General features: G+C 39.8%; 1 protein-coding gene across 1 annotated transcript in view; it reads left to right on the forward strand.

Moving 5' to 3' along the window:
- DERA (deoxyribose-phosphate aldolase) overlaps positions 1 to 26,945 on the forward strand; it is a 117,529-nt gene that overhangs the window by 15,894 nt on the left and 74,690 nt on the right. The window lies entirely within an intron of this gene.

Genomic DNA, 26,945 nt, shown 5'->3' on the forward strand with positions numbered 1-26,945 from the left:
ACAGGGGGCCACAGTTGTCTAGCTTCTTGGTGAATTTCTCTAAGGTCTAATGATTCATTCTGAACACTAGGCACATTTAGGGGTTTGGAGAAACTCTTATCAGAAGTTTTCCCAGAGTATGTTAAATTGAAAGACTGTATATTTGGAAATCCGGACATGGTTTAGTAACTTATGGTGTACATTCATGAGAGTGTATAGGAGTAAAACCAAGATCTTGGCAATGAAATGTCTTGTGATATGGGAGATTTTTCTCTCTCAGCAATTTTGTTTAAGATGTTAATTTGGCTGAAAAGCATGAAGGAAGTGATTTTTTAGAGGACAGTTTTTAAAGGGTATTGTCAGTTTAAGGATTAATGCACAGCAATGTTTGGTAAATTTGTGTGTGTGTGTGTGTGTGTGTGTGTGTGTGCGCGCGCGCACGTGTGTGTGTTCTGAATTTGACAAGCACGGACGAAACCCATGTAGATCCCTAACTTGCTTTGCCTGACACGGTCATAAGCATAGATAGAGGCTGAACAGCCAATAATTGATTTAGGTGGATAGAGTGCATCCATTTCATAAAGGTGAAGGATAGGCCAGGTAGAAAGTAAAAGAAACTGTAAAGAACTTTTTGTCATCTTGTTTCTGAGATATTTTCTCTTATCCTTATAAAGCAGAGCATCTGGGATACAGTGATATTTCAGTCATGGTATAAGTCCATATGTTAAGCCTAGAATGTAAGTCCTGATGGTCTGTAAGAAAGGAAAAGCTGCCTCATTTAGGAGTATAATGGTTGCTAATGACATTTCTGAAATAGAGGGAAAAAGAAATAGCAGGATTCAACATAGAGAATTACTGGGAGACAAACAGTGATCCTTAATGTGGGATGTGCCCCTGATAGCACATCTCTTAGGAGAATTATTAGAGTGAAAAGGAATTTATAAATAACCAGTAGTTTATAAGCATTGAGGTGAGGTTGGCTCTTTGGTTTCAATCTTGGGCTCAAACTCTCACACCTGAGTTTTTTGGTCAGCTAATGCTTTGAGAAGATTCCTTTGAGAAAACAAGAGAAATGTAAACAATATTCCCCATACCCTTTTGTCACACAATATAAAGCCTGCTGGTATTCATCCTGATTAATTATAAAATGCTTCACCTCTTCTCTTGTTTAAAGTATTATCTTATTTTTATTGATTGTTTTATTTTAGAGAGACAGAGAAAGAGTACAAGCAGGGGCCAAGGGGGGAGAGAGAGAGAGAGAAAGAGAGAGAGAGAGAAAGAGAAAGAGAAAGAGAAAGAGAAAGAGAAAGAGAAAGAGAAAGAGAAAAAGAGGGAGAGGGAGAGGGAGAGGGAGAGGGAGGGAGAGGGAGAATCTTAAGCAAGCTCCACACTCAGCACAGAGCCCAATGTGGGGCTCTGTCCCACGACACTGGGATCACGACCTGAGCCGAATTCAAGAGTTGGATGCTTAACCAAATGAGCCACTCAGGCACTCCTAAAATATTATTTTATTTTTATTGACCATATGTCTATGTGTATATAGCTGTATACATTTTTATCGACCATAGCGTTATACTCTCTAGCTCCATCCATTTTGTTGAGGATGGCAAGATTTTCATTCTTGTTTATGGCTGAATAATAGTCCAGTATGTGTGTGTGTGTGTGTGTATGTGTGTGTGTGTGTGTGTGTGTTGTATCACATCTTTTTAAAAACATATTTATTTTTTAGAGAGAACGAGCATGGGTGGGGGAGGGTCAGAGAGAAAGGGAGACAGAATCTGAAGCAGGTTCTGTGCTAACAGCAGAGAGCCTGATGTGGGCCTCCAACCCACAAACTCTGAGATCATGACCTGAGCTGAAGTTGGACACTTAACTGCCTGAGCCACCCAGCTGCCCTGACATCTTCTTTTTCCATTGTCTAGAGAAAGATACTTGGTCTGCTTCCATAATTTGGCTTGGTAAATAATGCTGCTATAAATGTAGAGGTGCGTATATCTTTTTGAATTAGTGTTTCTATATTATTTGGGTAAATACCCAATAGTGGAATTACTGGATCATACAGTAATTCTTTTTTTAATTTTTTGAGGAACTCCATACTGTTTTCCACAGTGGACACACCAGCAGAGGCCAAGTGTTCCTTTTTCTTCACATTCTAGACAACATTTGTTGTTTCTTTTGCTTTTGATTGTGGTCATTCTGGCAGATGTGAGGTGGTATCTCATCCTGGTTTTTATTTTTATTTCCCTTATGGTGAGTGATACTGAGCATCGCTCAGTGACGTTTCGTGTGTGTGTTGGCCATCTGTGTGTGTTCTTTGGAGAAAAGTCTGTTCATGTCTTCTGCCCATTTTTTAAAAATTTTATTTTAGAGAGAGTGAATAGGGGAGAGGAGCAGAGGGACAGAGAGAGAGAGAGAGAGAGAGAGAGAGAGAGAGAGAGAGAGAGGGAGAGAGAATATCGGGCAGGCTCCATGCTCAGCACAGAGCCTGACATGGAGCTTGATCCCATGACTCTGGGATCATGACCTGAGCTGAAATCAAGAGTCAAATGCTCAGTTGACTGAGCCAGCAAGGCGCACCTCTCCTGCCCATTTTTAATTGGATTTTTTTTTTGATGTTGAATTGTGTAAGTTCTTTATATACTTTGGATAATAATTCTTTTTCAGGTATGTTATTTGCAAATATCTTCTCCCATTCAGTAGGTTTCTTTTAATTTTATCTGTTGTTTTCTTTGCTGTGCAAAAGCTTTTTATTTTGATGTTGTCCCAATAGTTTATTTTTGCTTTTGCTTCCCCTGCCTCATGAGACATATCTAGAGAAATGTTGCTATGGCCAATGTCAAAGAAATTGCCTGTCCTCTTTTCTAGGATTTTTATGGTTTCAGGTGTCACATTTAGGTCCTTACTCCATTTTGAGTTTTTTTTGTGTGTGTGTGTACTTATGATGTGAGAAAGCGGTTCAGTTTCATTCTTTTGCATGTAGCTGTCCAGTTTTCCCAGCAGCATTTATTTGAAGAGACTGTCTTTTCCCCTATTGCATATTCTTGTTTCCTTTGAAATTAAATTGAAACTAGTTGACCATATAATTGTGGATTTATCTCTGGGCTATCTATCCAGTTCCATTAATCTATGTGTCCGTTTTTCTGCTAGTACCATACTATTTTGATTACTGCAGCTTTGTAGTGTATCTTGGAATTTGAAATTGTGATACCTCCATTTTTATTCTTCTTTTTAAAGATGCTTTGGCTATTTGTGGTTCCATACAGGTTTTAGGATTGTTTGTTCTAGTTCTGTGAAAAATGCTATTGGTATTTTGAGAGGGATTGCATTAAATCTGTAGATTGCTTTAGGTAGCATGGACATTTTAACAATATTTATTCTTCCAGTCCATGAGCATTGGATATCTTTCTACTTATTTGTATCATTTTCAATTTCTTTTATCAGTGTTTTATAGTTCATGGAGTACAGATATTTCCCCTTCTTGGTTAAGCTTATTCCTAGGTATTTTATTATTTTTGGTGCAGTTGTAATTTGAGTTGTTTTCTTAATATCTCTTTCTCCTGCTTCATGATTAGTGTATAGAAATACAACAGATTTCTGTAAATTGATTTTATATTCTGTGACTTTGCTGAATTCATTTATCAGGTCTAGTAGTTTTTGATGCAGTCTTTAGGGTTTTCTGTATGTCATCTGCAAATAGTGAAAGTTTTACTTCTTCCTTATGAATTTGGATGCCTTGTATTTACTTTTCTTATCTGATTGCTATGGCTAGGACTTCTAGTACTATGGTGAATAAAAGTGATGAGAGTGGAAATCCTTGTCTTGTTCCTGATTTTCAGGGAAATCTCTCAGTTTTGAGCATGATGTTAGTTGAGGATTTTTCATATATGGCCTTTGCTATGTTGAGGTATGTTCCTTCTAAGCCTGCTTTGTTGAAGGCTTTCATTATAGATGGATATTGTAGTTTATCAAATGCTTTTTCTGCATCTATTGAAGTGATCCTATGGTTTCTGTCCTTTTTCTTGATGTGATGTATCACATTGATTGATTACGAATAAATCTTACTTGATCATGCAGAGTGATTTTTTTAAGGTATTGTTGGATTTTGTTTGTTAATATTTTGTTGACAATTTTTGCATCTATATTCATCAGAGATATTGGTTTATAGTTCTCTTTTTTGGTAGTGTCCTTATCTGCTTTTGGTACTAAGGTAGTATTGACCTCATAGAATCAATTTGGGAGCTTTCTTTAAAAGAATAGGGGTATCTGGGTTGCTCAGTTGGTTGAGCGTCTGACTTCGGCTCAGGTCATGATCTCGTGGTTTGTGAGTTCAAGCCCCGCATCGGGCTCTGTGCTGACAGCTCAAAGCCTGGAGCCTGCTTCAGATTCTGTGTCTCCTCCTCTCTCTGCCCCTCCCATGCTCATGGTCTGTCTCTCTCTGTCTCTCAATAAATAAACGTTAAGAAAAAAAAATAAAAAAGTAAAAGAACAGATACTACCTTTTCTTTAAATATTTGGTAGAATTCACATGTGAATCTTCTCGTCCTGAACTTTTGTTTGTTCGGAGATTTTTGATTACTGGTTTGATTACCCTTTTTTTAATTGCTGCTAATTGGTCTGTTCAAATTGTCTATTTTTCCCTGCTTCAGTTTTGGGGGATTATATGTTTCTAGGAATTTATCCATTTCTTTTAGGTTGTCCAGTTTGTTGACATATAATTTTTCATAATATTCTCTCATAATCCTTTGTCTTTCTTTCTTTTTTTTGACATTTATTCATTTTTGAGAGACAGAGATAGAGCACAAATGGGAGAGAGGCAGAGAGAGACACAGAATCTGAAGCAGGCTCCAGGGTTTGAGCTGACAGCACAGAGCCTGAAACAGAGCTCGAACCTACAAACAGCGAGATTGTGACCTGAGCTGAAGTTGGACACTCACCCAACTGAGCCACCTAGGCGCCCCATAATCCTTTGTATTTCTGTGGTGTTGTTAGTCTCCTCTTTGAGTTCTGATTTTATTTATTTGAGTCCCCCCCCCCCATTTTTTTATTGAGTCTGTTTAAGGGTTTATCAATTTTGTTTATCCTTTCAAATAATCAGTTCCTGGTTTCAGTGAACTGTTGTTTTTTAGTTTCATTCCCCACCCCCCCCACCCGATGTTATTATTTCCTCCTTCTACTGGTTTTGGATTTTGTTTTTTTCTTTTTCTAGCTCCTTGGTGTAAGGTTAGGTTGTTTACTTGAGATTTTTCTTGCTTTTTGAGCCAGGTCTGTATTGTTATAAACCTCTCTTAGAACAGCTTTTGTTATTATATCCCAAAGATTTTGGACCATGTGTTTTCATTTTCATTTGACTCCATAGATTTTTTAATTTCCTCTTTGATTTCTTGGTTGACCTATTCATTGTTCATTAGCATGTTATTTAACCTCCATGTATATGTGCTCTTTCCAGTTTTTTTCTTATGGTTGATTTCTAGTTTCATGGCTTTGTGGTAGGAAAAGTTGCCTGGTGTGACTTCAGTCTTTTTGAATTTGTTGAGACTTGTTTTGTGGGCTGATATGTGATATATTCTAGAGAATGTTCCATATGTACTTGAAAGAATTTGTTTCTGCTGTTTTAGGATTGATTGTTCAGTATATGTCTGTTAGATCCATCTGGTCCAATGTGTAATTCAAAGCCACTCTTTTCTTGTTTGGATGATCTATCCATTGATGTAAGTGGGATGTTAAAGTCCCGTAGTATTATTGTATTGCTATTGATTAGTTCCTTTAGGTTTGTTACTAGCTGCTTCATGTATTTGGGTGTTACCATGTTTGGTGCATAAATATTTGCAATTGCTATATCTTCTTGTTGGATTGTTCCCTGTATGATTATATAGTGTCCTTCTTTGTCTCTTGTTATAGTCTTGGTTTTAAAGTCTATTTTGTCTGATATATATATGTATTGCTACCTCAGCTTTCTTTTCACTTCCATTTGCAATGTAAATGGTTTTCCATTCCCTCACTTTCAATCTATTTATGTCTTTAGGTCTGAAACAATACTCTTGTAGGCAGCTTATAGAGGAGTCTTGCTTTTTTATTCATTCTGTCACCCTGTGTCTTTTGATTGGAATGTTTAGTCCATTTCCATTCGAAGGAATTATTGGCAGGTATGTATTTATTCTGTTACTTATTTTATGGTAGTTTTTGTAGTTCTTTGTTCCTTTCTTATCTTGCTCTTCTCTGTCATGGTTCACTGGCTTTCTTTAGTGATATACTTGGATTCTTTTCTTTTTATTTTTTGCGTATCTATTACTGGTTTTTGATTTGTGGTTAGAATTAGGTATATAATGTTATGCTATAGCAATCTATATTAAGTTAGTGGTCACTTAAGCTTGAACTCATTCTTTACTCCTCTCCCCCCACATTTTAGATATATGGTGTCATACTTTATTTACATCCCTTTATTTTGTGAATCTTTTGACTGATTTTTAAAAAATTTTTAACATTTATTCATTCTTGAGAGAGAGAGACAGAGCATGAGCAGGGAAGGGGCAGAGAGAGGGAAACACAGAATCTGAAGCAGGCTCCAGGCTCTGAGCTGTCAGCACAGAGCCTGATGCAGGGCTCGAATATATGAATTATGGAATCCTGACCTGAGCCGAAGTCAGACGCTCAACCAACTGAGCCACCCAGGTGCCCCTTGACTTATTTTTATAAATATGCCTAATTTTACTGCTTTTGTGCTTCCTACTTTTCATACTCCTACTTATGGTCTTCTACTCACAAAATCCCCTTTAACATTTCTTGTAGGTCATGATTCCTTTAACTTCTGTTCGTCTAGGAACTTTATCTCTTCTATTCTGAATGATAGTCTTGCTGGATAGAGTATTCTTGGCTGCAGGTTTTTTTTTTTTTCTTTTTTTTTTTTTTTCTTTCAGTAGTTTGAATATATCATGCCACTCTGCCTCTGGCCTGCAAAATTCCTGCTGAAAATCAGCATATAGCTGTATGGGGTTTCTCTTGTATGTAACTATTTTCTTTTCTCTTGTTGCTTCTAAAATTCTCTCTTTATCAGTACTTTTTGCCATTTTAATTATTGTGTGAGTTGGTGTGGCCCTCGTTGGGTTGATTTTGTTGTGCTTCTTGGATCTGGATTTCTGTTTCCTTTCCCAGACTCATGTTATTTTTTCAGATAATTTTTTCAGCTGTTATTTTTTCAGATAATTTTTCTGCCCCCTTTTCTCTCTCTTCCCCTTTTGGGATTCCTGTAATGCAAATATTATTATGCTTCATGGTGTTGCTGAGTTCCTTAAGTCTACTTTCATTTTTTATTATTTTTTCTCTCTCACCTGCTCAGCTTGATGACTTTCTGTCCTCTAGGTCATTGATCTGTTCTACTTCCTCTAGTCTACTATGTATTCCATCTAGCATATTTTTAGTTTCAGTTATTGAGTTCTTTGTCTGTGATTGGTTCTTCTTTACATTTTCTGACTCTGTAGAGAGTCTCACTGAGGTCTTCCACTCTTTTCTCAAGTCCAGTGAGTATCTTTATGACCATTACTTTAAATTCTCTTTCAGGCATATTATCTGTTTCATTTAGCTCTCTTGCTGTGATTTTTGTCCTGTTCTTTCATGTAGGACATATTCCTCTGTCTTCTCATTTCTCTTCTCCTCAAGAAGTCAGCTACGTCTTTTGCTCTTGAAAGTAGAGGCCTTATGAAGAAGAGATCCTGTAGTACCCTGGAGTGCAGTGTCCCTTGTTCACTGGAACGTGGCATAGGGGTGTCTCTCATGTAGTGTGCACCCTGCTGTTTTGGCTAAGCCACTTTTGCCTTTAGTCCAGTTGTCTGCAGTGGCTGTCTTTGCCTCTTGTGGGCAGGTTTTATCCCTGTGGTGTTAGTGGGCCAGTCTGGGACCACCTTGGGCTTGAGTTGAGTCAGACCCGGCATTTTCCAGAAATGCAATAGCACTGAACTGTAGGGTGCTTTTCCTGTGGTGTCTCTTGAGAAGCATTCACTGGTGGGCAGGGCCTGCATTCAGACCAGATGTCTGCCCCAGCCCACTTCTGGGTTCACAGTCAGACAGGTGTGTATGGTTATGTTCCCTTCTTTCCAGGGCAGGATTCACTTTGGAGTGGTGCTGGCTCCTGTCGGGGCTGCTCGCACATTTCCAGGCACCATTTCTCACCCTGCTTATGGCACCACTTTCAATGGGCCGTGGCCAAGGATGTATTGGAAGGGGCAGGTCTACAGGAGAAAGCTGGCCTGTGGTGCACAGTGTTAGCAAGGTTTGTACAGGCCTGCTGGAAGGGGACTTAGATTCACTTTAGAAAACTGCCACGAGGCTAGAAGGGCGAGTCCCCGGGAGAATATGGGGGTGGGGTGCACAATGTTAGCAAGGTTTGCAGGGGTCTGCTGTGGGAGGGAACCTGGAGGAGAGACCTGGCTGCAGGAGGTGTGTGCACAGGGGTATGTGAGGGCAGCAAGTTAGGTGGAGAGTAGTGGCTGGGCCTGGTTCCTACGGGTGTCCATGTGTCTAGGCTGGGGGGTGAGGGAGGGAAATGGTGACCGTCAGCTCTTTAGTTCTTAGAGAAGTCTTTCAAGAAGTCTGTAGTTCTTGGAGAAGCCTCTCCAACACACATTCAGATTAGTAAAGAAATTTCCCTCTCACATGTCCTAGTCATTTTCATACTGCTACTTCCGTGTTGTATTTCCCCAGGGGCTGTTTGTTGTGTTGTGTCTCTAGGGGCAGGACTCCATTTCCTCCCACACCCTGCTCTCTGACTCTCCCAGAGCTGACCCCACAGATTTTTAAAGTTCCAGACATTAAGCCCTGCTGATTGTAAGAACTCATGAAATTAGGCCTCTCTGGCTTCCAAAGCCGAATGTTATGGGGATTCATCTTCCTGGTTGGGATTCCCCATATGTGCGTGGTGTGCAGATCTGCTTCTCTCCCCTGTCTGCACCTGCATGTCTCTCCTTCCTCAGGACAGTCCAGCAGTCTGCCTACCCTCTTTGATGTGGCCTCTTCTCTACATTTAGCTGTGGAGAGTCTGTTCTGCCCATCTTCAGGTCGTTTTCTGGGTTATTTACACTGATGTGGATGTTATCTGGTTGTATCCATGGGACAAGATGAGCTTAGGATCTTCCTATTCCATTGTCTTCGCCAGCAGTCTCCTGTATTCTAGATTCTATGCCGTGTTCTCGTTGACAAATTTGCTGCTGTTCTTGTCCCCATTATGTAATGTGGTCTCCTTCATTTTTCTTTTTGGAAGGTGAAAAAATATTCTCATTGTCTTTAGCATTCTGAAATTTCATAGCGATGTGCTTTGGTGGTGTGGACTTTTCATTTCTGACATAACATTTTTAATTTCTAAGAGCTCCTTAGCTTTCTAATTTCAAGTTTTCTCCTGCTTCCTGCAATGTTTTCTTCTGAGTGCCCTCCACTCTCTCCTCTCTACTCCCCTCCAGTTGTTTTTATGCTGTATCTTTTGTGTTTGAAGCTTTCCTCATATATCAGATAATCTTTTTTTGTCCATTCATATTTACGAATGAGACATTTGTGTAGTAAAGAATTTAGTCTTGTCCAAAGAGGTTTCTCTTTCACCCTAAGCCCTGGAATGTCCTGCCTCATAGTGTATTTACTTGGGGCTTTGGGCCATGACAGATAGTCTAACAATGTGGTTCATGTTGAGTACTTTGGGTCAAGTGGTATCAGCTCTACTCCCAGAGGGGCTGGAGACTGAGATCAGCCCCTGAGAATTAACCACATCTCTGTGACCATCCCCCGATAAAAACTCTGGACGTCAAAGCTTAGGTGAGCTTCCTTGGTTGGCAGTACTCTGTACATATTCTCACATGTCACTACCAGGAGGTATTAACACTGTCTTTTGCTCCACTGAGAGCAAATTTGTCCTTTGTTCAACTGGAAGCTCTGTGTTTGGAACCCTCCTGGACCCTCTGTCTCTTCCCTTGGCGGAATTTAATCCATATCTTTTTGTTGTGATAAACCATCACCATGAGTATAACAGCTTTGTAGCTTTCAGCGAGTTCTGTAAGCCTTCTAGTAAATTATCAAATCTGAGGTGGTTTTGGGGATCCATTCCCCATGAGCTTATAATTGGTTTCAGAAGTGAGGGTTGTCTTGTGCATTTCCTCCAAGCTTTGTAGCAGTAAAAAGCTTATTAGAAGCGTTCTGGACATGGATGGGACTCATAAGCCATAGGGTGATATTGCTGGGCCATTTCACCGAGACTCCAAGTTCAGTGTCTGGGGGTCTTTTTTCTTGGCCTGAGCAGTTTCTGCAGAATTGAATCATCTGGTCTTTTGCATAGGTGAACATAAAACTAACTGCTGGTGTTTTCAGAATTGAGTAGGGAAGGTTAGTAACACTGAATATCAAATTTCATTTATTCCTTCTATTTTTCTCTGTGCTACTCTTGACAGCAGAAGCAGTACAGGATGTTGAGGGAACACATTAACAGGGACACATAATGTATATGGGGCATCAAGGAGAGATTCATAGAGAATATTTAAACTGATACCCATGGATGGGTAGTGGGAGCTAGCTCTGTGAGAATAGAAGGAATAGTGTTCTAGGTAGAGGGCTTATAAATTTATTTGAATAGATGTGTCAGTATTATTTGGAGAGGGGGAGCAAGTAAGGTGTCAGTCTGTTGTAATCAGAAAAATAGGACCAGGGATATAATACCTAAGGGAATTTGTAGATTGAAGGGAATACCTCTGATGGTGGTTAATCGATACCATGTCTTTTTCAGATATGTATTAAGGCATTGAGGGCCCAAATGAAAGTTTTGTTTAGGAGTCAGGATTTAAATTTGTTAACTTGGGTATGTGAAGTTTGACTTGTTATGAAAAGTTGAATATTTACATTAGTCATAAATTTTCTTGTTAATCTGTGTTCTTTGTTGACTTTGCCTTCCAGGTACCATTTTAGTTTTTTGTTTTGTAATGGTAATCTGGCCAACTAGAGTAGTTTTAAGGAGATACTGAAACTTAGATTAGCTATTGCTTATACCTAAGTAGATGGCTTGAAGAACTTTTGAATTTGCCTTTAGAATACTAGGGCACTAGTATTACACTTCCTGGGTTTAAAACTTTCAGTGTCTTCCATTTGTCTGTTGCATTAGATTCAATCTAGTATTCATCTGCCCATCTTCACCTTTCATGATACATTCCCAGCCTGTCTTTCAGCCTTTGTTTCTGTCTCTCTGTACTTGATTCTCCAGACAAAATAAAAATTAAAAAAACGTTTGATTATTCCTGAACTAAATTTGAGTTCTTTCACCTCAGGGTCTTTCTTAGAACGCTTCTCCTGCCTTCTCAGCCACCTCGCTCCGCCCCACCCAGAGAATGCATGTAAGTGTTCTAAGTTATACTTGTTCAGAATATCCCTTCAGAATATCCCCATTTGATTTACGTCTGCATTTGACATTATAATTTGACATCGAAAGCAAAAGAGCCTACCCATTTGGCCCTGTTTTTTCCCCGTTTACCTTTTTCTTTTAACCATTTTATTTAATTAATTAATTTTTAAAAAAGTTTTATTTATTTAAGTACTCTCTACACCCAGTGTGAGGCTCAAACTCATGACCCCGAGATCAAGAGTCACACGCTGTACTGACTGAGCCATCCAGGCACCCCTCTTTTAACCATTTTAAACTAAGCTTTAGTTTTTCCCTCCCAGGTTTTTAAAGAAGTAAGTGTTTATTCTACAGAACTGGGAGAAATTTGACTGTAGTTTTCCCCTTTTTCCATTCTATCATATATACCAACTGATTAAATAAATTAACAGTGGTCCAGTATTTTAAGTCTGGAGTGTCTTGTGTCTGAATTTCAGTGTCTTGTGTCTATGACGTGACCTTACCTATGCAACCACTTATTTATTCCCAACCACACCTCTTTGCCTTTGTGATTGTTTTGGTAACAGGCTATAACCATTCCTGAATTGGTCTTCATTCACATTATACACAGTATTTGAAATGTCTTCCTTCTCTTGGACCTGTAGTTAATTTCTGCTAATCTGTTAGGATGAGCTGGCTTGTTGAACCCTTCTCTGGCTGCCTAGTCTTCTTCTTATGACAGAGTTGGAGCTGGAACCCAGTCTCTTGCCTTGTTCTGCACTGTCATGCCTGCTGTTCAGATTAATTGAATGATGCCTGTGGATAAGTTTATCACAGAAGACACATCGTCTAATCAGCTATACTATGATAAAACATTATAAGATACCTGTTGAGGGCCTGTCATAGAGTAAATGCTTCATAAACAGTTGTCCATGTTTTCCCATTTTCTTTTTTTTTTTAATATATGAAATTTATTGTCAAATTGGTTTCCATACAACACCCAGTGCTCATCCCAAAAGATGCCCTCTTCAATGCCCATCACCTCCCCTCCCCTCCCTCCCACCCCCATCAGCCCTCAGTTTGTTCTCTTAAAAACTGTTTTCCCATTTTCAAATCCAATGATGACCCATCTCACAGAGCCAGAATGGGGATTTCCTTTTTTCCAGGGTAGTGCTGTGTACCCAGAGCTGATACCCCATGTGCTTATGAATTTCCATCATTGCCAATCTAGTATTAGGCCCCAGTAGATAGCTTCTGGGTTTGGATTATTACCATTGTACTGTTGAAGTTTTACAGTAAACTCACTTGGAACTATAGTAAATTAAAAATGAAATAGGTGGGAAACTGCTGGATATTTTAACTGCCTCTTTCTTTGACTTCTCGATTCAAGCCAAGAATACATTTCTCAAACAGCTTTGATATGCGGATTGCTGAGGAAAACTGTATAGTTCTAATCTGGCAGGTTAAGAGTTCTTTGAAATAGTTAATGAAATGCTTCATACTGGGAACCTGGTAGAAATACTTGGTTTCTGAAAAACCTTTTCATAATGCTTCCCTTAAGAGTTTAAGAAAATGCCAATAGAGTAAAACGTATTGCTTTTTTCATAGTTTTGAACATATTTAAACAATAGTAAAAACAGTGCATGGTGAAAAGCTGACCCCCCAGAGAGGTCAGTCATTGGTTGACACCAGTTTTATTATAGCACATGATATTTTCAATGCTAACGGAGCTCTTTGGAAGACAGTTTAGAAACACAACTGATGGACACCAAGTTTTGAAAAGCCAAAAAATAGATAAGCTTTGTAAATAAATTAGGCTGAATTTAAAAACATGGGTGTCTGTCACTATGCTGTTTGACTCCCAGAGTTTCACTAATTTTTTTAAAAATAAATTTAATGGAGGGGCACGTGGGGGGCTCAGTCGGTTAAGTGTCCGACTTCAGCTCAGGTCGTGATCTCACGGTTTGTGAGTTCAAGCCCCACGTTGGGCTCTGTGCTGACAGCTTGGAGCCTGGAGCCCGCTTCAGATTCTTTGTCTCCCTCTCTGTCTATGCCTTGCCCACTCACACTGTCTCTGTCTCTCTCAAAAATAAACATTAAAAAAATAATAAATAAAAAAATAAATTTAATGGAAATATGTCTCCGTCTGTCCAGGCTGCTATAACAAAAACACCACAGACTGGGCAGCTTATAAACAACAGAAATTTATTTCTCACAGTTCTGGAGGCTGGAGAGTCCAAAATCAAGGTGCCAGCAAATTTGGAGTCTGATGAAGACTGGCTTCTCTATCAATGGCTGTCTTTTCACTGTTAACTTCACATGGCAAAGGGCCAAGGGATCTTTCTGGGGCCTCTTTTATAAGAGCACTAATCCCATTCATAAGGGCTTCATTCTCATGACTAATCAACTCCTAAGGGTCCTACCTCCAAATGCTGTCACACTGGAGAGTAGGTTTCAACATATGAATTTGTGTGTGTGTGTGTGTGTGAAGATGATGCAAACATGCATGCAGACTGTGAGACACCATATATATATTATATATATTATATATATAATATATATATTATATATATATAATATATATAATATATATACACACACAGTGAGATGTATTAGTCTTAAATGTATAGTTTTTATAGACACATACAAATGAGTTTTAGTATGGTTTGATTTATATGTTTATATTGGTGGAGTGTGAAATATTTACGTTTTAAAGTTGTGTGGAAAAAAAAACTTTTAGTTTGCCATTTTATACTTGTGACACTGTTTACTATTGGTAACTTTTCATATTGGTTTTTGTATGTTATGTATTGCTATGAAATAAATGGCTCCAAAACTTAACAACCTAAAACAATAGACATTTATTAGCTCATAATTTTTGTGCGTCAGAAACTTGGGAGTGGTTTAGCTGTGTGGTTTTGGTTTGGGGTCTCTCATGAGATTGCAGTCATCGGCCAAGGCTGCAGTCACCTAAATGTTGACTGGAGCTTGGGATCTAGTTTCAAGGTGGCTCCCTCCCATGGTTGGCAAGTTCGTGCTGGCAGCTGGTGAGAGCCCTCAGCTTTTTGTTAATGTGGACTTCACCCTAGGGCTGCCTGAGTGTCCTTGTGATGTGGCATCTGTCTTCTCCCAGAAAGAGTGATCCAAGATAGTAAGGCAAGAGCCACAATGTCTTTTATTGCCAAATATTGGAAAATACACACTGATATTTCCACAGTATCTTATTGGTCAGTCCTATTCATTGTGGAAGAAGCATGAATACCAGGAGACAAGAATCACTGGGGGCAATTTTGGAGGCTGACCATCATGGTTTCCCTTATTCATTATGTTATTTATTTTAGCTTGGTTTTGTTTATAGTTTCCTTTAATTACTAAAAATTTCAAACATTCTGAAAAGTAGGACTAATGTAAAATCACCCATAGATACAAGTCACCTAGACGCAACTGTCATTAATGGTTTACAGTGTGCTTTGGCAATGTTTTTCTGAAATATTTTAAATTAAAATTGTAGACATCATGACATTTCATTGTGAATACTCGTTTATGTCTTTAAGGAATAAAGGTACTTTCTTACACTATCATAATATCATTGTCAATAACCAAATTTGAAATAATTCCCTGATACTATCTAATACCAGGTCTTTATTTAAATTTCTCCGGTTGGACCCAAATGTATTTTGTAACTGATGTGTTCAAGCCAGAATCTAAATTTTTTTTTTTAACGTTTATTTATTTTTGAGACAGAGAGAGACAGATCATGAATGGGGGAGGGGCAGAGAGAGAGGGAGACACAGAATCCGAAGCAGGCTCCAGGCTCTGAGCCATCAGCCCAGAGCCCGACGCGGGGCTCGAACTCACGGACCGTGAGATCATGACCTGAGTTGAAGTCAGACGCTTAACCGACTGAGCCACCCAGGCGCCCCTCAAGCCAGAATCTAAATAAGGACCATGCGTTATATTCCGTTGTTGTATTTGTCTCCCTTCATCTGGAGCAGCGCTTGTTTCTTTTACTGCCGTGAGTTTGATGATTTGAGATTATCTAACTTGTTTATCTGATTATTTCCTCCTGATGTCATTTAACTTATTTTTCTCTCTTCTGTATTTCCTTTAACTTGAAGTCATACATTAGTTTGGGTTCTTTTGAAAAACAGAATCAGTAGTAGGTATATGAATATAGATACAGATACAGATTAAGAGATTTAATATAAGGAACTGGCTCACATGATTATGGGGTCTGAGAAATCTAAGATCTGCAATTAGTGAGCTAGAGACCTAGGAGAGCCAAGGTACAGTTCCAGTCCAAGTATAAAGGGCTGAGAACCAGAAGAACCGATGCTGTAACTTCTAGTCCTAGTCCAAAGGTCCAAGACGGGTGAGTAGATGGTGTAAGTTCCAGTCTGAATCTGAGAGCCTGGGACCCAGAAGAGCCAGTGGTGTAAGTTCTGGTCTAAGTCTAAGTCCGGAGGCAAGAGAAGATCAGTGTTCCAGCTCAAAGACAGTCAGGTGGACAGAATTCTTTCTTACTCAGCCTTTTATTCTACTCAGCGAATCAGATGAGGCCCAGCCACATTGGGGAAGGCAACCTCCTGTACTCAAGCTACTGATTCAAATGTAGATCCCATCCAGAAACACCCTTAGAAGACACACCCAGAAATAATGTTTGAACAAATACCTGGGCACCCCATGGCCCAAAGTTGATATATAAAATTAGCAATCACTTATTTAAAATCTGATTAGATTGAGATTAAACAGTTCTGGTAAGATTACTTCATAAGTGATGCTAATATATTGTGTCATATCATGAGGCTCATAATGAATGCCTGGTAATCCTGCTGTCAGTGATACTAAGTTTGATCATTTGTTTAAGGAGATTGCAGCTGCATTGGCCAATTCTGTGCTTCTAGCTTGCCCTTTTGACCTGCAAGTAATGTATGAGGTGATACTTTCATACCATGTGAACATCTAGTTCGCCACAAACTTTTCAATCAGTGTCTTTTGTATCCTGGTCTCGGATTGATGTCTCCTACAGCATTGATTCGGACTGCCCTTGGCTCACGTTAGCCAATAGAGTGCAGCTGAAGTGACGCTTTCCTAGCTGTTTCTATGATTCTGGGAGCCCTCAGCTGCCTTGTGAGGGTTCAGCTACTCTGTTAGAGAAGGCACTTGGAAAGAGAGAGGTTCTGGCCCTACGTGGAGAATGAGAAGGACACCAAGTGTCTCAGCAGAGCTTGCCTGTATCAATTATTTCGTTAAGTGTGGCAAAGTGGTGTAGTTTATAATTTGGTTCTTTGTGTTGTTGAGTCCTACAGTTTTCTTCTTCCTTCCCCTCAGATGCTAACACTTCTTCCACAAAAGATTTCTCATCAGATAGTAGCTATGCGATGAATCTTGGTTAAGTGAATGGCTGAAATACTGTGTTCTAGTGTATCAAGGCTTCCCCAAACTGCCAGTCCCCTTTCTCTATAATCTCTGTGTTTATCATTGATTGATTCCTCAAATGTTATTGATGATTGGCTGTGTGTCACTTAAGTGCAGTGATGGGGAGCTGGGTGGGGGGAGGTAGAAATTTGTATACTAATGAAATGGTCTGAGTCTCTTGGCTTTGGGGAAGCTTCTCCTGTTGACAGCATCTGAATAGACAATTCAACAAACAATCCAACATAACCACTAGATTACATGCCTGTGCCTGATGCATAGTAAACACCTAAATACTTAGTGACTGATTTAGGTAAGAATTGTATTCGTATATTATTTGTTAAGGTTCCAGTGGAGTCCAGAGGGAGCTTTTGTGATTGAAAGGCTTGGGAAAGTTCCCAGGCTGACGTAGAGTAGGATTTTTGATTGGGGTGACCTGGCATGCAAGCTAGATACTTTAGACAGTGAAAAGGGGTGCTAAAATACTTTAAATGATATATAATTAAAAAATATTTATCAACTGACTTTGTTTTTATATTTTAGTGGATCTTCTATTCAAGAGTAAATAGCTCTTTCCAAAAACTTTTAAAAAACAATTCATTCTAAAACAAAATATATTAATGTACATCAAAGCCAAAAAATGGGGGCACCTGGGTGGCTCAGTTGGTTAAGCGGCCGACTTCGGCTCAGGTCATGATCTCGCGGTCCGTGAGTTCGAGCCCCGCGTCGGGCTCTATGCTGACAGCTCAGAGCCTGGAGCCTGTTTCAGATTCTGTGTCTCCCTCTCTCTGACCCTCCCCTGTTCATGCTCTGTCTCTCTCTGTCTCAAAAATAAATAAACGTTAAAAAAAAATTTTTTAAAAAGCCAAAAAATGTATTCGTTTTAATTACCTCAGCATTATAAAGCAACATAAGTTGAGTTATTGCCCTGCTTTAACCAGTTTCTTAACTGTATCAATCTATTATGTCATTGGTATTTTTTTTTAAGTTTTTTTTTTTTTTTTAATTTTGAGAGGTGGAGGGAGGGGCAGAGAGAGAGAATCCTGGGCAGGCTCTGCACTGACAGCGATGTGGGGCTTGAACTCACAAACAGTGAGATCATGACCTGAGCAAGAGTCAGACGCTTAACCAACTGAGCCACCTTGGTGCCCCTATCATTGATATTTTTTTGAAGAACATTGAAAATGTTTTTTGAAGAACATTGAAGTTTTTTTTAAATAATTACAATGTTCACTAATTTTTTTAAAGTTGCATTTTATTTTTTCTTAAATTTGAAATTCTTGACACCTTCAATTGATTCTTCTCTGTAGAACATATTATTTCTAATTGAGAACATCCTTTCTCTACAGATGGTGAGATATCTGGTAAGCTTAGAGCAAATTCTGTAAGTCGAGGGTGTTCTCAGTTCTCATTTTTTAAAAACTGAAATGCATAAATATTTTGGCACAAATAGTTTCACAGCTAATGTATTTTTGCCTCCATCGCAAACAAAATAATATGTAATTTGATAAGACAGAACTTGTCAAATAAGATGTCTCTGCTTAAGATTCTTTGGAATGTGTTGCTAAATCTAAATACAGTAAAATCTCAAACCTTCTCAATTTCATTTCCTTCCAGTACAGAATATAAGTGTAACCAACTTAAAATAGGAATTTGTGGTAACTAGTCTCCAAATATGGACCAGGTTTCTGGGATTCATGTCACCTACAGCATTGATTCGGGCTGCCCTTGACTCAATTTAACCAATAGTTCTTCAGAAGTGATGCTTTACTGGCTGTTTCTATGATTCTGGGAGCCCTGAGCTGCCTTGTAAGAGGTTCAGCTACCCTGTTGGAGAAGGCATTTGGAGAGGGAGAGGTTCCGGCTCTACATGGAGAAAGAGAAGGCCATCTAGTGTCCCAGCAGAGCCCAGTCTTCTAGCTGCCTTCTGTAAGGCACTGGGTATATGAGTGAAACCACTTTGCACATCCCAGCTCCACTTGACCCACAGAATCAGGAGAAATAATAAAAGAGTTGCTGATTTTAGCCATGGCATTTTGTTGTGATTTGTTTTACAGCAGTAGATACTCAAAACAGATTAAGTTGTGGTATTCCAAAGTGCAGCTTTAGAATTTTAAAACTAAGCACCTTATTTACTACTTGAAATGCCCTCATTTAATTTGTTGAAATTTTGTCTTTACTTTTGTAGTGATAAATCTTAGTGTCTTCCTGGGTGCAATATTTACAAACAATTGTCACCCATGCTAGTGGTTCACCAAGTTTCAAAAGCTGGAGGCTTTTGGTGTTTTATTTATTTAACGGGTTTTTTTTTTTTATAAAGATTTTCAACTGATTTTGAAAAACAGTAAAGCCAAAAACCATGCAAAGGTCTTGTTTATAGAATAGTTTAGGGCTAGTTGTACATCAGCTTAGTTGACTGACAAAATAGTTCTTGCTCTTCCAAGAGTAAGATGAATATTTCTAATATTCATCGGATGATGATCAGTAAAGAGAATGTGCATACTGCCGGGAAGAAGTATTTATTTTTAATTAAACATCAGCTTTCTCAGAAAGATCAGGTAGTTCACTTATTCTGTGTGTATATGAAATATTTAAAATTTGACAGCTACAGCTTGTACTTTGTTACAATGTGGAAGTTTATTTGGATGAAACTGTAAATTATGTGTCTGTCACATCCATATCCAGGTATCTTTCTGCTCCATAGATTTCTTAATTTAATGAGAAAATTGTCTTTATCATAATAGTATATTCCAACAAAATTTGTACCCATGTTATCGTTGCAAAATCAAATAATGATGTGTTCAACACCATCCTCTTTAACTGAATTTACAGTGGGGGTCACCATGATGTCAGATGTTTTACCTTCAACAAAATAGACTTCTCAATTTTTTTTCTTGGATTTGATAAATATGATTTTTAAAATGAGCCAATACTTGAATTAATTTAACACATTTTCTCTTTGAAGCACCCGTGACTCTGATATAAAACTGGTATTTTCTAGTTGTTTGTGAAGTCAGGCTTCTAGAGCCAACAACTTAGTAACCACTGCTCTACTTCTTATACACACGCTGGGAAATTTGGATTAAAAATGAGCAGTATTTAGAGTACAGATCTGCCTCAGCATATGGTGGGGTCACGCCCTGACGAACGCATCATACGTTGGACATATTGTAAGTGGAAAATCCGTTTAATACACCGAATCCAACAAACATCATAGCTTAGCCTAGTTTACCTTAAACATGCTCAGAACACTTACATTAGCAAGTGGGCAGGATTATCTGACACAAAGCCTATTTTATTTATTTTATTTTATTTTATTTTATTTTATTTTATTTTATTGTGTTTTATTGAAAGAGAGAGAGAGTGAGTGAGCAGGGGAGGTGCAGGGGGGGAGAGAGAGAGAGAGAGAGAATGAATGAATGAATGAATGACTCTTAAGCTCCATGCATGGGGCCATATGTAGAGCTCGATCCCACGACACTGGGATCGTGACCTGAGCTGAGATCAAGAGTCAGACGCTCAACCCACTGAGCCACCCAGGTGCCCCTCAGGGCCCTTGGTGCCCCTCAAGTAGTCATAGAATGTATTAAATCCTGTACTGACAGCGAGAAACAGAATGGTTGTTATGGGTGCAGGGGGGTTGTCAGCGTATGGGTGGTTTACCCTCCTGATCTCGTGGCGGACTGGGAGCTGTGGCTGTTGCTGCCCAACATGATGAGAGAGGATCCTACCACATACCGCTATCCTGGGAAAAGGTCAAAATTCAAAATTCAAAGTATGGTTTCTACTGAATGCATATTGCTTTTGCATCACTGTAAAATTGAAAAATTGTAAATTGAACCATTGTAACTTGGGGACCATCCATACTCATTTTATCTAAAAGGAAAGTCATGCTTCAGAACTTTATGGAACTGCATCTTCTGAGGCCGTGTTAAAAAGCCATCTTTAAGCACAGGCTTCTTAACATAAGCTAATTTTTGAAGTATGTATAAAGATGCTTTTTAGCAGATTTGGGTCTTAGAGTGAGTGACATCTCTGTAGAGCTATGTTGGCACACTGTAAACGTTGAAAAGCATTTTGTGCAAATTATAGATCATCGGCTTTTCGGAGAAATGGAAGTTCAGAATTTAATATTTCATTAAGCATACTTTTTTTGAGCTCATTGTTGCTAATAGATTTTTTCAAACTAAAAAGGACTAACCCTAAATAGTTTTAGATTTACAAAATGTAAAAAATGACAAAAACATTGCTTTCAGTTAGTTCTCCTCCAGGAATCTAGATATTCCCCATACACGTTCCTTATTTGCCTAACGTACAGTTTCTCACACTTCTCATGCCCTACTGACTGGTGGTATGGTGTGTCTGTGTCTCTTGTGGGTTTGGGCCCAGGCCAGGGCACAACTGGCCGGTTAGATTCAAATGACTGCAGAGACACAAGAGTGTTGTGTATTTCTCCTACCACCACCCAAGACTGGAAGGAGTTAGCTGTTGGTAGCCACAGATGTCCCAAGTACCCTCAGTTTTCAGCGAATGTCCTGCATTCCAGGAGTGTTAGTTTTGTTATGTCTGGAAGATGGGGGAAGAGTCGAATTGTGGTCTCTTTACAGAGTGAAGTGCATATTCGAGTGAGATCTCTGTTCATTACACTTTCCTCTTACATGATTACTGGAGAATACGGTAGAAGCTGGGGTCTCTGAAACCCAGCCTGGTTTATTTTGCTCATTAAAAATTTTATTTTATGTTTTTATTTGAGAGAAAGAGTGTATGTGAGCAGGGGGGAGGGGCAGAGAGAGAGAGAGAGAGAGAGAGAGAGAATCCCAAGGCGGCCCTATGCTCAGTGCGGAACCTTGCATGGGCCTCCATCCCACGACCCTGGAAACATGACCTCAGCCAAAATCAAACGTTGGAAACTCAACCAACTGAAACGTTGGAAACTCAACCAACTGAGCTACCCACATGCCCATATTTTATTTATTAAAAAAATGAAATATGGAAGCAATGCTAAACCGGATGGGACAGGGAGTGTCAACTGAGTGTGTCCTGAGCCAGTTAGGATGACGGGTTGACTCTAGTGAGGACCAGAAGCTCAGCAGATGGACCTGATTGTGCTGAGTATTTGATTTTACTCCAGTGGTCAGAGCGTGGATGCAGAGGGATCAGCTCTGATGGTTTGTTCCAGTCTGTGAACTTTCCACACAGACACTTAGCTGAGGATATTTGTGGGTACTGCGCAGAAGGAATTCTTCCTTGATTTTTGTGCTCTGTGAACCTTCCAGCCACTTCTAGAATACTAACTCTTCTTGGACTGTTTACTCTCCAGATGGCACCAGAGAATAGGCAGCTCTTATTTGTCCGAAGGCAAAGTGTGAAGACTGAAATGGTACAGTCAGTGGACTGATGAGGTTATGACCACTCTCTCCTCCCCGCTACCATTGTTCTGGTTCAAGCTACTACCTGCTGTTGCATGAGCCTCCTATTAGCTTCCCCACAGCAGCCAGAGGGACCTCCTAAAATGTAAATCTAAATCAGATCATTTCATTCCTCCACACAGAGTTCTCTGAAGACTTCCTGTCTCACATCTAAAGTCTTTTCTGTGCTGAAAAAGTCCTTCTTAAGGGGCTTTCAAACCTTACGGGCCATGCTTCACAACAGGCCATGTACTTTATATTACAGCCATGTAGTACATGCCTACATATGTACATATGTTGAAACAAAATGTCTGTACATGACCCTTATCTGTATTGTATATAAGGTGTCCTGATGTCTTCCATTTTGTTTCTTCTTTTTAAAAAATACTGGTTGTAGCTGACAAAGTTGATTTCATGACATGTCCATGGGTCATGGCTCTCAGTGTGGAGAACATTTTACTCTATGACCTGGTCCATGCCTGCCTCTTTGACTACTATCTCTACCACTCCCATCCCCCAGTTACACCTGTGTCCCTGCTTTGCCTCAAATATGACATGTTCGCTCTTGCTTTAGGGCTTTTGCATTTGCTCCGCTCTCTGCCTACAACACTGTTTCCCCTGGTTGATGGTCTCTTTGCTCACCTCCTTATTTAATATGGGGCTCTGCTCCGTTGTTTTCATACCAGAAATTCTCCCTGAGCATGCCCATCCCTGCATTCTCCTTTCTCTTATCCTATGTAACATACGTTCCATAATGTGTTCAACATATATTTATACGTTTATTTGTCTTATCTCATTAGAAGAAGCTTTGTGAGAGTACGGATTTTGTTTTTTCATTCACTGCTGAATCCACAGAGCCTCAAGCAGTGCTGGCACCATCGTGTGTACTCCCTTTTTATTAGTTGAATGAAAGAATAAATGTAATCCATTGATGGATTTGTATCCACCAGACTTTCTAGGAGCAAAGTCCCTGATCTGTCTCATATCTTAAGTTTAAGCTATCGACTTTGGCACGGAGACCCCTATATAACACTCTGTGAGCAGGCCTAATGCCATTTGGTCCAGGAATTCTGGGGTCCTGTGTACCTGCACATGGACTGGAAAGAGAATGTGGTATCAGGGAAAGTCTGGATCTTTGGCCCCATAAACTCCTTAACTATGCAGAAGGGCATTGCTATGGGTGGGCCGGTGTGGGCCTGTCTCACCCAGGTGTGATATTAGTATCATATAGGATTTATATAATAATCAGGTTCTGTCTGGTGGCCTATGGTGCTAATGTTTTGGTGATCTTTTCTACGGGAGCAGTAATGGTGGCATTCTGATGTTATCCCTTCCACCTGGCATCATACAGCCGTGTCAGGCTGGGTTTGTGGAAGAGCTCAGTGGCAAGGTAGGTCACGACAGGTTTGGAGTGTGAAATGCCCCAGGGAGGCGTCCTACGATGCTGATGTCTGGACTACAGCGACAGATACCTTACTGATTTACCTACTGTAGTCTCTCTCCACCTGTCCTGCACACTCCTGCTTGTGTGCCTCGTAATTCAAAAGAGTTTAATGTAGTTTGTTTTTACTGCTCAGTAAGATAAAGCTTGCACTTGGTAAAGATTTTCAGTTTTATGGAACTGCAACATGAGAAAGTAGAAATTTTATATAATTCTAGCTCTGAAGAGAACAGACCCTCCTATCAATTTGGTATATATTCTACTGTTTTTGCACATGTACCAACAGAGATATGTTTTATACTTGTATTGTTGTTTTTGTAAACATTTTTATTTTAGAAAATCACTGCTGTGCGGGTCGCTTATTTTCACGGAGTAATGCACCATGATCGGTTTTCCGTGACAGTACTTACTGATCTACCTCATTCTTTTTAATGGCTGGATCATATTCTGTATTATGGATCTGCTATATTTGATTGAACCAGTCATGGATCTTGGTACCCCTTGTAACAATACTATCATAAATACCTTTTCATATTTGCATTTGTGTATTTGTGTAAGCGTTTCTATGGGACATATTCTGTATGCTGATTATTTTTAAAAAATACTTCTTTGATTCTGTTACAGCCCAGTTTGGAAATCTTCAGAGGCTCTGATCACTTACAGGAGAAAGTCTAGACCAGTGCTGTCTAATAGAAATACAATGTGCGGGGTGCTTGGGTGGCTCAGTTGGTTAAGTGTATGACTCTTGATTTTGGCTCAGGTTGTGATCTTGCTGCTTGTGAGATCGAGCCCTGCATTGGGCTCTGTGCAGACAGCACAGAGCCTGCTTGGGATTCTATCTCTCTTCTCTCTCTGCTCCTCTTTTCCACACACTCTCTCTCAAAGTAAATAAACTTAAAAAAAAAAATACAACGGGCAACACAAAGTAATTTAAGGTCTTCTAGAATCCACATTATAAAAGGTAAAAAACAGGTGAAAACTGTTTTAATAACTTTTTATTTAACCAAATATTTATTTAACCCAAATATTATATTGTCAGTGTATAATCAATACCAAAACATAATTACAGAGATATTTTGCATTCGTTTTGGTGCTAAATCTTTGAAATGTGCTGAGTATTTTATACTTAAAGCATATCTCAAATTGGACTGTTCCACATTTCAGATGCTCAGATGGCCACATGTGGCCAGTGGCTACTGATTGGATAGCACAGCTCTAGACTCCTTAGCCTGGTACTTAAGAAGCTTTACAAATAAGCCACAGTGAATCACGTAGAGCCAGCTTGCTTTTACTCCTAACACTCTATTTCCCTTAAACCTTCAGTGGTTCCACTTTTTTCTTCTTGATCCTGCCCATCCTTCGGGTAGGCTTTCTCAACGTTGGCACTATTGACGTTTGGGGCCAGTTACTCTCTGTTATTGGACCGTGCTGTTGGTCCTGAGCCTGTTACTGGTAGTGGCCTTGGTTAGGAATGCCCGCAGTGCCCACCTGGTTACATCATTTGTGGCAAATTCCATAGACAGTTCCCCTACCGGGGCTCCTATTTGTGGGTGGGCCACCTCTTCCTGTTCTTGTCACAGCTGCAGGGCACACTTCAGCAAAAATCACCAGGGAACTTTGAGGATCAAGACTTATTACTCACAGGTCCTGGAGAGTACACGGCACACCTGAGGGCCGCACTGTGTAGTTTCAGGTAGAGAGAGAGCAACGGTGTGTGCACAAGCGATGACCTGTGTCTTTATTTAGGGTCTCAGGGTGGGTGTCTAGGGTTTTGTGGGCTCTCTCTCTATTGGCTAATTTAAAGCAAAAGAGCAGGAATTGGAGCATGAGAAGGGGAAGCAAGGTGACTCAGGTGGTTGTCTAGGTTACCCAGGGCTCTCTGAGAGAGGGACCTTCGTGTGGGGGGGGCTGTTTAGCTCCTTGTTGCTTGGTTTGTTAGTAGCAGTGTCATACAGCTGCTGATGTGTTTATTCAGGACAGATGTCCTGAAATGGATGCCTAAGCAATCAAAAGCTTAGTGTCAGGCACTTATACTACTGAGAGAGACTGTCCTGTACGTTGTAGGATGCTTAGCAGCATCCCTGGCCTCTCTGCCTACTAGATGCAAGTGTCACTTTCCTACCACCAGCTGCGACAACCAAAAATGTCTCCAGACTGAAAACCTCTGCTTTAGGGTCAATCTCTCATCTCCACTTATTTACTAAGAGTTTTTTTTTAGCCAGCTGGATGAACTGGCTCTGACCTTCCCTTCCTCTGAACTTGACTTATTGCCCAGCCATTGTGGTAGGTGTATGTTACAGGGAAAATGCCTTTTGTGGTCAAATGTTTGAGAAATGCTGAATTAAAGAAAATCCAAGAGTCTTTCTTTCCTGTGGGACTTTGTTGTAGAGGCTAATGTGCTAAATGCTTTATGTATCTCTAAGAGAAACTAACCCATGTAGCATGTCCCAAACTTACTGACCATTGTCATAGAAATTTATAATTTTTTTGAGTTTCCAGCAACTAACTCCTGTCCTCTTAGTGTTGGGCAATTCCATCAGGGAGGCACAAAGAGGAAGGAATGGATCTCTCCTCTTCCCTGCCACCCACAGTCATGCATAGTTCAGGCTTTGGATGCTTTTATATGGAACTTGAGGCTCCGAGTGACTTAGATTAAGTGGTGGTGTCATTGTCCGCAGCAGCTGCTGTGACATCTTGGCCAGGCTATTGCTGTTAAATGCTGGCGTTGTTCTGGTTTTGGCTCTGTATTGTTGTCTTTGGTTCCTGTCTCTTTTCTGAGCTTGTTCCTCCAATCTCTTCTCAGTTATCTGAGTTTTTACCATCCTTCCCTTTTTGTTCCAGTCACCAAAGTCAGTTTTTTGTCATTTTTAAAAACTGAAAGATTCCTAAATGATTCTTTGGAAATGTTGGTTAAAAGCCAACATATGTCCCCATATTTTTTATATTATTCAGATCTTGCCAGTCTGTAACTTTATTCCCTAAGCTCTTTCAGGATAGCAGCAACCTGTTTCATGCCACTGCATTTCTCACCCCGTGTAGCACAGTGCCTACAGGCCAGACAGGCTAAATGGAGAGGTAGTAGGACTTGCATTTGGGTGCTTCACTCCTCTAAGGGCTTCTGGCTCTCTGGCTACATAATTGCAGCCACCCCTAGCTGTTGAACCTTTGAGGCTAGTCACTGAGTGGTTATGGGCATCCTTGGAACAAGTGGATCTGAAACAGGGAGCCTGGAGACCACAACAAACAGTACTTTTGATGCCAGAGCAAGTGACTAGGTTCTCCTTTTGGTGTCTAGATTAACCTACAGGCAATAGCTGATGAATCGAGAAGAAGAATAATTGGGAGAAATTACTTAGTAAAGAGC

Source organism: Panthera tigris, chromosome B4, assembly GCF_018350195.1.
Source record: "Panthera tigris isolate Pti1 chromosome B4, P.tigris_Pti1_mat1.1, whole genome shotgun sequence".
Lineage (NCBI taxonomy): Eukaryota > Metazoa > Chordata > Mammalia > Carnivora > Felidae > Panthera > Panthera tigris.